This window comes from Choloepus didactylus, chromosome 16 (assembly GCF_015220235.1).
Source record: "Choloepus didactylus isolate mChoDid1 chromosome 16, mChoDid1.pri, whole genome shotgun sequence".
NCBI lineage: Eukaryota > Metazoa > Chordata > Mammalia > Pilosa > Megalonychidae > Choloepus > Choloepus didactylus.
This window is the reverse complement of record NC_051322.1, coordinates 68,441,565-68,447,206: the sequence shown is the minus strand read 5'-3', so window position 1 is coordinate 68,447,206 and position 5,642 is coordinate 68,441,565. Positions and strand designations below refer to the sequence as shown.

The 5,642-nt window shown below is 44.2% G+C and overlaps 1 pseudogene; it reads right to left on the bottom strand.

Moving 5' to 3' along the window:
- Window positions 1-258: 258 nt before the first annotated feature.
- Window positions 259-986, bottom strand: LOC119511759 (annotated as a pseudogene).
- Between the last annotated feature and the right edge of the window lie 4,656 nt (window positions 987-5,642).

The window sequence follows — 5,642 nt, the reverse complement described above, 5'->3', positions numbered from 1 at the left end:
AATCCTTCATCCCTACCATCTTCTGGTTGATACAAAGTAAGTTTATAAATAAATTTGTTCTTTCTCCTTTAAAAACACCTAAGAAAGTTTATAAGTATTAATGGTTTAAAAAATATAGCAAGAGAAATTAAAGTACCAGTCATTTTTTCCCTATTAACAGATGGTGCTCAAGTATTCAAGAATCAATGCCGTTTGCTTATTAGTATATTAGCACATCCCAGTTTAGTTGCTTCATTAGCGTGCTGGTAAAGCGTCTTCTTAATCATCCTTTGCTTCTCCTTGATAGTGTCTGTACTCTGGCTTCAGTTCCCATGTGTTTTTGTGGGTCCCTTTTACATTTTGAATACCAATTTCTTTTAAGATGTCCTTCAGGTACCCCACAGGTTGTTCTGTGATGTCCACCAAGTCCTTAAGATTATTGATGTTTCTCAAAAGCTGAAAATAGCATATCTAAAACTGTTTGTCGGCTCAAGCTCGCTTTTCCATCTTCTTTCTTTTTTCTTTCATATTCAGTATTGTACTGATGATTAGCAACAGATTTTTAATTGGTCGTAACAACTTTGTCCAGCTGTTGTGACAGTCTTACAGGCTTGGAAGTTTCCTCTATCTGCAATCTCTTTAATCTCATGTAGTTTTCACTGGCAGCAGGTAGTCATTCAGCTCTTTTTACCACTATTTCTTCCAATGAAAGATTATCTGATGAGCTCTCAGTAACGTCTGTCCTCCAACACTTTGCAAGACTAATGGATGTTCTCTGGGAGCAATGACTGAAGCTGGTTTTCCTCCAATATCATGAATATTGGATCTTCGTTCCAAGTAAATGACACCTCAGTCCTTCCTTGATTCTTGGCAATCTGCAGTTACCCAACTTACCCTCTTCCAGGGACTTTAGCCCACTGCTGTGACAAGTATTTAGGAACCTCGACCAGCCACACTCCCGTGTTCTGTTTGGTGTGGGTCAGGTCGAGTTTGCCACAATGGGCCATGGGTCTGTCACTGGTGGAGGTATGTGGCCTGGGCAGTGGCTGGGAGCACTGGAAGGCTGTCGGGGGAGAGCAGCTGGAGCAAAGGGCAAGCTGCAGCAGGAGGGAGAGCGAGAGAAGCTGGAGCCCATAACCATGAATGGTATTTTAGTGAAAATATTTTTCTGCAATGTGCTGTATGTCTTGGAGAGCTTTCCATGTCAGCACATATTGATGGACGTCATCCTTTTTAACCACCTCACCACATTCTATAAAATGGGCACACAATTGTTTGTTTAGACCATCCCATATTGAAAGATATTTATGATTTTTTTTCTTCCAATTTTGTCATTATAAGAATAGCTGTGTTTGGAGGGCGCCTTTTTGAAATAGATGTACATGTATTAGTTAGAATTCAAATTCAGCTTCTGTAACAGAGATCCAAAATAACAGTGGCTTAGACAACCTAGAAGCTTCTTTCTCTCACATAACAGTATGAGTATAAGCAGCTCCAGGCTGATATGGTGCCAGGGTGTCTTCTATCTTGTGGCTCTGCCATCCCTGTGGTGTAGTCCTCACATGTATGGTTCAAGATGGACCACGCCAAGGCTACATTCCCACCAGCAGAAAGGGGAAGCAGGGAAGGGGAGGGCACACTCCTTCTCTTTAAGGACAAGTCATGAAAGACTGCCGGTTTCTTCTCCTCACATCCCATTGGCTGGAACTTGGTCACATGGTCACACCTACCTTTGAGGGAGGCTGGGAAATGTAGTCTTTGCTAGGCAGGTGAAGATAACATCACTACCTAAGAAGGGAGAGCAGATCAAGGGAACTGACAGCCTGTGTCACAGAAAGTGTTTCTTGAGGGTAAATGCCCAGAGTAGAATGGCTGGGTCATGAGGGTATGCTTATTTTAATTTTGATACTGCCAAAATATCCCCCAATGCTGTCACAGAGATTTACACTCCCATAAGCGGTATTGAGAATATCCTCACCAACCATTATGAGGATAATGTTGCCATTTACAGTGGGTGCAAATTGTACCTCATTTTTAAGTTTTCATGTCTTATTCCTAGTGAAAGTATTTTAAATATCTTTATTGGCCTTTTCTATTTCATCTTCTCTGATTTTCCTTTTTTTCTCCTTCATTCTTTTTTTTCTATTAGATGTTTGTCTTTTTCCAATCGACTGTAAAGAGTTATTTACATGTTCTTCGTATTAATATTTGTTTGTCATAACTGTTGTAAATATTTTCCCCAATTTGTCATTTGTCTTTCAACTTTGCTTTACGATAGATTTTGTCTTAACAGATGTTTTAAATATCCTTTATTTTGGTAATCTAAAAAATGTTAATTTTAAAAAGCAAATGCTACTTCTTAGCTTTTTGTTCCATAGAGCTAGAAGGTTCAGATATGATTGATTGAAAAGTCATATCCCCTGTAAGTCAAGGGGACCCAGAAAGCCAGCACATCACTCATGGCACCACCCACAAGTCTTCGTGGCATCTCATCCTTCCACATGGTGTACACAAGGCCCTTGACATCAATTAAATCATGAGCAGCAGAACTTTCTGACAACCATGTGCAAACTCTGGCTCCTTTGAAACCCAAGGGATCTGGTTCAGAGGAGGCTTTCCATGCTACCTTTCAGAATCTAGCAGGGCTTCAAGGGCACTCACAAACACAAGAGCCATCTGAGTGACCCAAATTTGTTGTATCCACAGATCCTTGAGGCATAACACAAAAGTTCCCCATATCTCAGCCTTCTTTGAGCAAAATTAGACATAGGAGAGTGGATCTCTTAAGCCAACTCACCAAAGACCCATGTTCATGATTCCTGAAGAGGGGGTGGGTGGGCTGTGCTTCCCAGAAGTGGAGGTTTTGGAGGGATCAGATATCTTACATCACTTCCAGAATGGCTGCAGGTTCTCAGGGCCTGCTTGAGATCTTCAGAGAAGAGGTACCCAGTCCATGTTGCCCAGGTAGCTTTTCCCTTTTTCAAGGGAACTTTGCACTAGAGCACCAAAGCCAAGATGGCACCTGTGCAGATAAGGGGACCTCTCTTGTCATTATAAGGAGGGCACATTTCTTTGGCTGTTTTCCTCCCACCTGCCAATATTTTAAGGCACATCTTGTCTAACTAAACAGTTGGCCATGTTATTATCAATGCCATCTTGTATTGCACTCGCAGGACCATCTCCTGAGTCATGATGGATATCTCACCACCATGTCAACTTTCTACTTTTTCTAAAAATAAAAACAACACAGAAATCTCCTTGGGAAAAAAATGCATTTTTTGATAGGGCAGTTCTCATCATAACTCTCCATCCAATGGCCTCCTCCCCATCTCCTCCCACCTCCAGAAAAAGAGAGGCAGTTTCCTGCTCCCTTAAGAACTGTTTAGAAAACCTCTCCTTGATGAAAACAGTGAACTCAAGCTCTAACCTCTGATCTCCCCTGTTCTAGTTTGCTAATGCTGCTGGAATGCAAAACACCAGAAATGGTTTGGCTTTTATAAAAGGGGGTTTACTTGGTTACATAATTACAGTCTTAAGGCCATAAAGTGTCCAAGATAATGCATCAACAATCAGGTACCTCACTGGAGGATGGCCAATGGTGTCTGGAAAACCTCTGTTAGCTGGGAAGGTACGTGGCTGGTGTCTGCTCCGGAGTTCTGGTTTCAAAATGGCTTTCTCCCAGAACATTCCTCTCTAGGCTTCAGCTTCTCTCCAAAATGTCACTGTCAGCTGCTCTTGGGGCGTTTGTCCTCTCTTAGCTTCTCTGGAACAAAAGTCTGCTTTCAAAGGCCATCTCCAAAATGTCTCTGTAAACTGCAGTTCCTCTCTCAGCTTCTGTGCATTCTTCAGAATGTCCCTCTTGGCTGTAACATGCTCGCTCCTTCTGTCCAAGCTTATATAGTGCTCCAGTAAACTAATCAAGGCCCATGCTCAATGGGCGGGGCCACACCTCCATGGAAATTATCCAGTCAGAATTAACACCCACAGTTGGGTGAAGCGCATTTCCATGGAAACAACCTAATCCAAACGTTCCAACTTAATCCCCACTAATATGTCTGCCCCACAAGATTGCATCAAAGAGTATGGCTTTTTCTGGGGGACATAATACATTCAAACCGGCACATCCCCAATCAAGAGAAATTTGGGACAAAGCTATTGCTAGTGAAGGTGAGCAAGGTGTCAAATTTTACTGGCCATTTCTATTTCATCTTCTCTGATTTTCCTTTTCCTCTTCTTTCTTCATTCCTCTCTATTAGATTGCTTGTTGTTTTCATGATTGGCTGGAATCCTGTCTCCCATCCACAAGCCCAACATGTAATGTTTCTGTATCATCAAAGACATACTCCATGGAGTCAGGATGATATGGAGAAGATACAGGGTGGATTGCGGTCGCAGTTGACTCGTCTGGGGGGGGGGGTGGCGGCCGGTTGCTAAATCCTAGGCTCTCAGGACTGCTCGGAGGGTACCGGCGGCGGGGGCTCTTTCCCGGAGGCGAGGGCGAGGCGGGGGACTTGGCCAGGTCCCCGGCGGTGGCGTGCAAAGTATGGAGGGCGGCGAAAAAGGAACAGGCGGGAGACGTTTCTTTTAGGGTGAAGAAGCCAAGAGAGTTTATTAGGGGAGAGTACAAGCTTATATCGGGCGGTTTAGAGGGCGGGGTAGCTGTAGAGGTTAAAGGCTTGGATTGGTTCTGAGAGGGCGCGGAGGTTGTTTGAAAAGGGGTGGGAGTTGCTCCGGTAACGGGGAGTGGGCGGGCAAGGTAAAGGGGGCGGTTTTTTCCGGCAAGCTTCCCCTGACGGTTTTACTTTGGGGTGAGGAAATGGGGCCTGCATTCGGCTCCACTTTCTCAGGCCCGGGGGGCCGTGGAGGGCGCTACCACCCGTGCCCCACTACCTTTCCTAGGGGCTGATCAGTTCCCCTGGCCCAGGCCCGCCAAGTTGGAACTCGATAACAGTGTCCCGCAGTGGATGACATGCAAAGAACAAGAAACGAAGGCTAAGCTCTGGTCCTCGTGCCTTTGCTTTCTGACCACTTGATTTAACCCCTTAGTTCTATGAATGAAGGTGTGCCAATTTAAATCTGGTAACACCAACTGCTCTTCATAGTTTCAGGCATAAATTTGGGTATCCTGTTACTAGACTTCCTTCCAAACTGGTAAATTGTATTTTCTCCTCTTCCTCCTTCCCCCAAAGTTACAGCCCCACAGAAGTTTAGGGCAGGGCAATTCTAGCAACAGCTCCTAAACCCTGGTGCTCCCTGAGCCTGCCTTCCCCATACTCTTTCTAAGTCACCCTAGATTTGTCCTCCTCATTACTTCAATCCAGATTCTGAATCTCATGGCTTTATATTCCATTTTCTTGTGGATACTTCAGTGAATTAAGATCATCTTTCTCTAATACCATAGTGCTTTCATTCCAGAAGGAAAGGTAGAAGAGTAAGTCCACAATTATAGCACCTCTGATGTCAATCAAGTTGTTACCAGCCTTGAAAAACCTGGTGATGGAGGATAAGGAACCACCAAGAACCTTTGCTCCCTGGGTGTACATCAAAGACCAGTCTCCCACAGCCAGAAGCTGTTTCCATTCTCCAGCAACCCAAGAAACTCTGAATGTGCAGATGCATTCGTTGGAAAGAGAGGGGGGCTAATAGTTAGCAGCTTCTGCTTT